General features: G+C 50.5%; 1 protein-coding gene across 2 annotated transcripts in view; it reads left to right on the top strand.

Annotated features, from left to right (window-relative positions):
• The first annotated feature begins 573 nt into the window (after positions 1-573).
• DHRS1 (dehydrogenase/reductase 1) overlaps positions 574-8,539 on the top strand; it is a 114,691-nt gene continuing 106,725 nt past the window's right edge. The window contains exon 1 of one of the 2 annotated variants that reach the window (XM_032957486.2): positions 574-701. The gene's annotated coding sequence lies outside the window, so the exon portion shown is untranslated. The remainder of the gene's footprint in view (positions 702-8,539) is intronic. The other variant, XM_032957487.2, reaches the window with a different exon arrangement.

The following is an 8,539-nucleotide window of genomic DNA, read 5'->3' as shown; positions in this document are numbered from 1 at the left end:
ACAACGAGAAGTGACTGATCATGTGGAAATGTCCAGCAGCCAAATACTCAAAACGCGTGATTCTAAATGTGGAGGGGAAACCCAGAGGGCACGGAGAAAAATCCATGCGACCTCGGGGAGAGAGAGACACGCAAACTCCAATTAAACAGACTCAGAATATGTATTTATACTAGAGGAATCTGATGAGCTTTGAGGCTATTTTTCACAGATGTTCAGTAGGGGCACGGGGTAAGAACGTTACAACAACAATAACAAATAATACAAACACGAAGTCCTTGCACAGCAGGCGAGGTAGTTAACATCTCCTAGCCACCGTGGCGTCCACAGGTGGGACGACGTCTCACGGGTCATGTTCGTGGGGTTTGACCGCGAGTTAGCAGCGCCACACATTTTATTGTATAAAAAAAATGTGTTTATCCGCTGTAGTATTTTAGCAACTGCCGTTAATTTCGCGCGCGCCTACTGCTGCTTTGTGACGTCGTCCGCGCGCCTGCTGTTGTGTTCTGACGTTCCCGCGGTCCTTGCTGATGCATTTTGACGTCACCCGCGCGCCTTCTGCGTTATGACGTCACCGCGCGAGTTCGCGGTGCTCGCGCCGTCCTCGCGTGACGTCATGTAAGCCTCCTTACTCGTGACGTCACCCCGAGATTTTATTTCGCTTCGAGCAGCGACTGCGAGGTGCAGGTGACAGCCTCGTCCCTGTGAGTGACGATCCTGAGGGGAGTTGTTTGCGTGTGGAGTTGCGTGTGTAGAGTTGATGGCATGCGTGGAGTTTGCGTGTGTGTGTGGAGTTTGCGTGCACATAGCCTGGCACAAGCGCCGTGGTGATGTCACCGCCACTTCGTGGCGAATGGCGGTTGTTGTTGTTGTGTGTGGAGCCGCGTGTTTGTGTGTGGATGGGGCGAAACGGGCGCGGCGCGCGCTCCAGAAGAGATGGACCGATGTTGGTTACAGGAGGAGGATGCGGAGCTGATGACCGGTACTGTACCAGCAGTGTCAAGATCGGCATCTGTGGAGGACGCTCACAACAACGAGCAGAGCGCGGGGCGGATAAAACGCAGATTAGTTGGCACTGTGGGGAATTGCAGTTGGTGCATCTGTAGGCCATCTCAGGCAAACCCATGTAACCAGCAGGGTCTGCTCCGTGACCTGCTAGCAGTGGGCCTTCGACGCTTCACGTGGCCTCAAAGTGCACCAAGCCTGGCACAAGTGCCGTCGTGACATCATCGCCACTTAGTGGCGACCGCAGCTGCATGCTGCTGCTGCATGCTGCTGCTGCAGCTGCATGCTGCTGCTGCAGCTGCATGCTGCTGCAGCTGCATGCTGCTGCAGCTGCATGCTGCTGCTGCAGCTGCATGCTGCTGCTGCAGCTGCATGCTGCTGCTGCAGCTGCATGCTGCTGCTGCAGCTGCATGCTGCTGCTGCAGCTGCATGCTGCGTGCGGTGAGCACCGTGCAGTGTGGAGAGTGGCTCGGCTCGCCTCGCCCGTGAGGACGCAGAAAGGAGGAGACACGGAGGGTGGAGGCTTTGGGCTCGAGCCGCTCCGTTGTTTTCACAGATAATTGGAGCGGCTCAGCTGTGGTTCTGCTCGGGCCCAACATTGTTAAGAGCCGGCTCACCCGAGCTGTCGCCGTCACTCGGAATCGAAATCTTTAGTTAGCCGGATGAAATCCGATGAGCTATGAAGCTCAAAATTGGGACCTTTTTGCCAGTATTAAGTATGAAAAAATAGGAATATTTTTTTTCCGAGAAAGGTTCTACCCTTTCTGGCAATATAACAGGTGTTAAGATATTCTTAGTTTTACCGAAAGAACTAAGAATATGAATTACTGCAGTCACGAAAGCTTTAAATCAAAATTTAGGTGTTAAGATGTTCAAACGCCAATTATAAACCTTTTGCAAGGAATCAAGTCTGCATTAACCACACGTACTTGTGGTTTTTACTGTTCGCCTTTTCGCGTTCTCTGGTCTGACACTGGTGAGACTAGACCCGGAAGAAGGCTGTCTCTGGTGTAGGCCAATTAGTTTAATAGACAATGCATATATCAGAGCATGTACAGTTTAATTTTGACTTAACTTTTGTAGTGAGTCCAACTGAGTCGCAGACGTTGTCTTGGGAGCAACACAATTTATTCAATAAGTCAACATAACATAACCTACACTTGGGTGTTGAATACTCTTCTAGCTTTGCTACGGCAGAACTATACACGGTTCGCTATCCCGACCTGGACCACAAGCTGGGTCCCGGACCGCGTGGTTAGAGGCTTCTTTTACCCGACGTGAATCTTCATCACCAGCAACAAGAACCCCGAGCCCCTCGCTGGGCCCGCTTTATATCGGCCTGGGCTGGGGCTGGCTCCGCCCCTGACCCCGCCCATCTTCTAGATGTCTCGAGCTCTTTCCCGAAGGCTCCCCGAGAGCTCTTTTATACCACGTGACCGCCCAATGCCCCCCGTCCACCGGTGGCCCCCCTCCAATAACATCCGGTCACGTATCGGCAGGTCAACCAGAGTATCATGCCCCAACGTAACCCTGGCTGGCTGACACTCCCTCTCGCTCCCTCACCGCGAGCCCGCACCGCACACCGTACGTGGTGACTCCGTGTTGACCAGCGCTCACCCAAGCCCCGCTAGGGCTGGTACTACGCCCAGTAAACGGGCTACACATAATGCCAACACATACTTTGCCGTGGCATCGTAAGCCCGGCACCACACAGTGACAATCACAGTCACTGCATCACCCTTCCCGCCGTAGCTTCCAGCCGTCTCGGCTGCCAACTCCCCTGCAAGTAAGCAACCGACGTACAATTATACAGAACAAACAAGTGTGCTCCAACAATAACAGAACAACGCAATCAATTACCCAAACCCAACTGTACAATATATACACGGAGAGAGAAAAGAAAAAAAATGAACAACCCAACAATCGCGTCGTACAAGATACCTGCAATCAACATCTCCCACCCACAACGTGTAACAACGCCCGACATTCAGCCCCTGCGATATAGAGATGAAACAAACCCACACGGCTCGATAAACGGCTTCAGACAAGAGGGGTATACAAACCAGCTCCGCTTACTGAACCGAATCTGGACACACTGCGGCCGCACGACTCGTACCACCTCAACCGGCCCCCTCCATGGTTGCAGCAATTTTTGAGATGTGCCCACTGGCACCTGCGGACAATGCAACCAGGCCCTGTCCCCCGGTGACCAATCGCACAGGGAAACACGGGCGCCTTTGAGCCTCTCGTTTGGCAACTATTTGGCCCGAGAGTTAACATTGGCAGCTTCCCGCGCCTTGGAAAGTTTGGCAGGCGTGAACCGAATTGAATCGGGTATTTTGGACACCTTCGGAGTGGGCGCGGCTTGTAACTGCATATCGATGGGAGGATCATACTCCCTCCCATACATAAAAAAGAAGGGAGAGTAGCCGGTGGACCCATGAGGGGCCATCCTATAAGTGGCAAGAACCGCAGGAATATGCAAATCCCAATCGACCTGTGACACGCTGACCAAGTGACTCAACATGGAGGTCACAGTCCGGTGTAGGCGTTCGACCATGCCATACTTTTGCAGGTGGTACGGCAACGTGCGTACCTTTTTCATCCCCAGCAAATCGCACACCTCATGCAGCAGCTTGGATGAGCACATTGCACGCAGCCCTTAAGCAGATCCTCGACGTCGGAGGCCATGGCCGGCCAATAAAAATCCAGTTTAAGAGCAGCCAGCATCTTTTGCACTTCGAGGTGCAACAACTGTTTATGCACAGCCCAAACAACCTCGCCACAAATTTTGATTTAAAGCTTTCGTGACTGCAGTAAGAATATGAACCTCGCCACAGTGCGGTAGGGACAACAATAGCATAACGGCGCAATCCTTCGTCCCAGTACATGAGCAAGCCACCCCTCGGGACGAACGAGGCGACACCCCACGGAGCCGTGCCATCGGCGGTTTCCTTGACATGCCGGCGCAACTTAAGGAGGGACGCGTCCTCCACCTGCCGGTGTCCCTACACCTCGTAGTCCAACCCCAAAATCGCATCCCGTGCAGCAGAGATGTTGCCAGTCCCTGCCATCGTGTCCGCGGCAGATGCAACGAGAGGGGAGGGGGAGGTCAAGCCGGCCAATCGACAAAGACCCGAACCCGAAAAACAAGCACATTTCCCGCCCGCTGGCAATCGCGATAGGGCATCAGCGTTCATATGGCGAGAACCCTTACGATATATGACATTGAATGAAAAATCCTGCAGGATTTCGAGCCAGCGTGACAATGGACCGGAAGGCTGATCCACACGCAGCGCGTACTGGAGCGCCACGTGATCGGAGCGCACCTCGAAATGTCGCCCGTACAAGTACGGCCGATATTGTTGCACAAAAACGACAATGGCCAATAGCTCCCGGCGCGTTACGCAGTACTGCTGCTCGGCCGGAGACAGCACCCTGCTGCCATACGCGACCACGTGCTCCACGCCATTAATGACTTGGGATTACACCGCACCAATGCCAGTATTACTGGCGTCCGTGTCCAAAACGTCGGGATAACGCAGGGGAGGGGCGTTACGAATAGAGCGGAACGCAGCTTCCTCCTCCCCCCAATGAAATTTTTGTCTCTTAACTGTCAAGGCGTGGAGAGGTTTTGCTATAGATGCGAACCCCACGACAAATCAGACAGCGGAATGGCGAGGAACGCCGCCAAAGCATCATCGTCGAGGGCGGAGGGCAGCGCTTTTAGCGCGTGCGCCTCCGATCATCCCGCCAAGTTGGCATTGGTGAGAAATCGCCGCTTAAACGCCATCCAATCGGCGCTGGTGGCAACAAATTTTTTAATGAAGGGCAGTCGACGGCGAAGCGACTGGACGTTAATCGACGAGGACGTCCCCGCTTCAAGCTTTGCAGGCTCAGCGCTCCCTGCCGGCAGCAAAATGGCACCCGCGAGTGCGGGCAGCGGCGATTGCGTTCCCGCCTTCTGTGAAATGGCGGCTGAGTCGCCCCGTCCGGACAACTCTGCCGCTCCCTCCGCCGTCGAGGGCAGGGACCGCATCTCAACGAGGATCGAGGACGCCGCTTGGAGACGGCTGTGCGTGTCCCTGACAAGCTCCTCCGACGAAGGCGAGGCGCCGCGCGCCCCGACTCCACTCTGCTTTGCCGGCAGCGCCTTTGCTCCATCCTTGGCGGCCGTGGGTGGAATCAGCTCCTCGTCGTCTTCGTCGTCCGACGCCCGTACATGAACTGTGCAACGTGTAGACATGACTTGTCTACCGCTAGCTACAGTTTAGCAAGTTGGCCATTTCCGACATCAGTTGTAGTGAGTCCAAGTGAGTTGCAGACATTGTCTTGGGAGCAACACTTTATTCAATAAGTCAACATAACATAACACAACCTACACTTGGGTGTTGAATGCCCATCTAGCAGAACTAGACACGGTTCAGTATCCCGGCCCGGACCACAAGCTTGGTCCCGGATCGCGTGGCTAGAGGCTTCTTTTACCCGATGTGGATCACCAGCAACATGAAGAACCCCGAGCCCCTCATGGAGCCCCCGTTATATCGGCCTGGGCTGGGGCTGGCTCCGCCCCTCACCCTGCCCACCTTCTAGATGTCTCGAGCTCTTTCCTGAAGGCTCCCAGAGAGCCCTTTTGTACCACATGACCGCCCAGCGGCCCCCGTCCACCGGTGGCCCCCCTTCAATATCATCCGGTCATGTGTCGGTAGGTCAACCAGCGTTTCATGCCCCAACGTAACCCTGGCTGGCTGACACTCCCTCTCGCTCCCTCACAGGAAGCCCGCACTGCACACTGTATGTGGTGACTCCGTGTTGACCAGCGCTCACCCAAGCCCCGCTAGGGGCTGGTACGACCCCCAGTAAGCGGGCTCCACAATGCCAACACATTATCTGCCGTGGCTTCATAACCCTGACACCACACAGTGACAATCACAATCACTACACTTTCGTACTGCAGGAATTAATATTCTTTGGTTCTTTCGGCAAAGTCACCTAGATAGAAAAATAATAATTAAAAAATAGTGAATAAAAAAATAAAAATAATAAACTAATAAAAAACAAAAAAAACACTAATGTAGACTATAACCTGGTTCTTAATCGGAGTGAGTTTACTGGCAATCTATTATGTAGACTGTAGCCTGGTTATTAAGTTTGGTGAGTGTATTGGCAGTCTATAATGTAGACTGTAGCCTGATTCTTAACCTCAGTGAGCGTACTGGAAGTTTCTAATATAGACTGTAGCCTGGTTAATAAAAAATATAGAGAAAAACCATGACGTTTCGATCGCAACACAAGCGGTCGTCATCAGGAATAGGGGGGTTAGCCTCTAAAGGCAAACTTTATAAAGGTTTAGAGATGGGCGTAGTCCAAGTGTGTCAGCAGCATGGACAGGGCAGCTAATGTTAATGTAGGAGAAAATAAGCAACTACACCAATCAAAGGACCGCCAGGCAATCATTGCACCCCGCTCCACATACCCACATTGCTGACGGTGGAGGTTGACAAGAAAACCCAAATCAAGTCATGGCCCAAAGTGGTTGATGACATCTTTCCAATGATTGCTGAGTTTATAACCATGCTCTGGGTTGAAATTGTATCTGTGTGTATATATGGATGGCTTCATTAACTAATCTTTGTTGATAGCCAGTAGGCTTGCACAGTACCATCGTCTTAGAGAAATCAATTTTGCGTGAGCCTGCCGCATTAAAGTAATGATCAGCCACGGCAGAAGTATTGGTCCTACGTGTTTCAAATCTGCCTCATGCTCATGAACATGGTCCAAGACATGTCGTTGAGTTTCCCCAATGTAACTGCTGATGCAGATACAGCTTAGTTTGTAAATGCCAGGATATTTCATGTCAGGAATCTTGTCCTTTACAGATGGGATCAGATCATGAATTTTATGTACTGTGTTAAATCGGACCTGGATCTTGTGTTTGTTCATGATTTGGGAAATCTTTTTGGTTCCCCTGCTATGTATGGCAAGGTGATGGTTTTGATTGGATCCTCAGATGGCTCATTCCTCACGGTTGGGGTGATGGCTTTGCGGATTGTGTAGTCAGACTATCCATTCGCCTTGAAAGCTTAGTGTACTTGTTTGAGTTCACTGGTTAGATGTTCATGGTCGGAGATACATTGAGCTCTATGGTGTAGCGTTTTGATGGGGGAATTCTTCTGGGATGGATGGTGGTGGGAATCAGGTTCTAGGTCTGCGTCAGTATGGGTTACTTTCCTGTAGACAGAATGGCTCATTGAGCCACCTGGTCTCTTTTTGATTAGGATATCCAAGAAAGGTAGCATGCCATCCTCTTTTACCTCCATGGTGAATTTGATGGCTGGGTGTATGGAATTGATGTGGTTGAGGAATTGGTTCAGAGCCGGTCGGCCATGTGGCCAGATGACAAACGTGTCATCCACGTACCTCTTTCAGTAAGAGGTATGTGTCATCCACGTACCTCTTACCGAAATAACCAAAGAATATGAATTCCTGCAGTCACCAAAGTTTTAAGTCAAAATTTAACCGCCTCTACGGGGAGGGTTTCCACATAACCATAAGATCTTTTAACAAACTCCGAGACAAGAAAGCTCATCTGATTGAGTCATTCACATTTCTGAAGAGATGCCGCAACTCTAAGGTAATACTGATCTCATATACACTGACTTCTGCTGCTGTCACATCTTCCAATGCCAAACGAATTTTGTTTAGGGCTAGCTTGGCCCTGATCTCAGATAGAATTAGACTGCTCCGTACTGAACTAGATCATGTAGACAAGAAACTCTTGAAATTACACTTAATGAATGAAAAAATGTCTACATCTGATTGGGAACATGTAGATAACATGACTGCTTCATCAGCCGCTACAATGTCGGCTAAATGTAAAGATAACCTGATTTCCAAATTCAACCTCCTTTCCAAGAATAATCTAGATCCACACATTAAAAAGTGAGATGTTGACAAGGTTGTTATTAATCTGAGTAATAGCCCAGTTCCGATGGTCTAAAGTCGGTTTTGACTAAAGGGTTGAACTTCACAGTCACCCCCAAACACATACCAGTGGATGACATTATTGCCCAGGTCGATGTAGCTCTGAAGGGTTTGGGACACATTGTTGCAGACATGACAAGATCTGAAATCGCTGCAACCCTCAAGTGCTAAGATACCAGCCAGCAACATCAGTAAGGATGAGCGTTTTGAGTTATCTCAATTGAAAAAGAGGGATGATATCGTCATCCTCTCAGCCGACAAGGGCAATGCCACAGTCATCATGGACAAAAACGTGTACAATAACAAAATTCAGGACCTACTTAATGATGGTAGCTACACAAACATCTAAAGGAGATCCCACCAATAGCCTTGTTACAAAAACGAATAGTATCATCACTGATTCAGCTTCATTATTCATAATCGAGGTTTTTGGGTTAGATTGCATAAATATATAAATGTGTCGTTACAGCTATCTTCATGAAGTTAGTTGTAATTTTGGGTGAAATGTCGTACTCAGTTTGTAAATGTTGTGGCTTGGCTCTCCAACACACTG

This window comes from Petromyzon marinus, chromosome 20, assembly GCF_048934315.1.
Source record: "Petromyzon marinus isolate PM22_M1 ecotype Great Lakes invasive population chromosome 20, UKy_Petmar_22M1.pri1.0, whole genome shotgun sequence".
Taxonomy (NCBI): domain Eukaryota; kingdom Metazoa; phylum Chordata; class Hyperoartia; order Petromyzontiformes; family Petromyzontidae; genus Petromyzon; species Petromyzon marinus.
The sequence above is the reverse complement of the archived record's forward strand: the minus strand, read 5'-3'. Positions and strand labels throughout refer to the sequence as shown.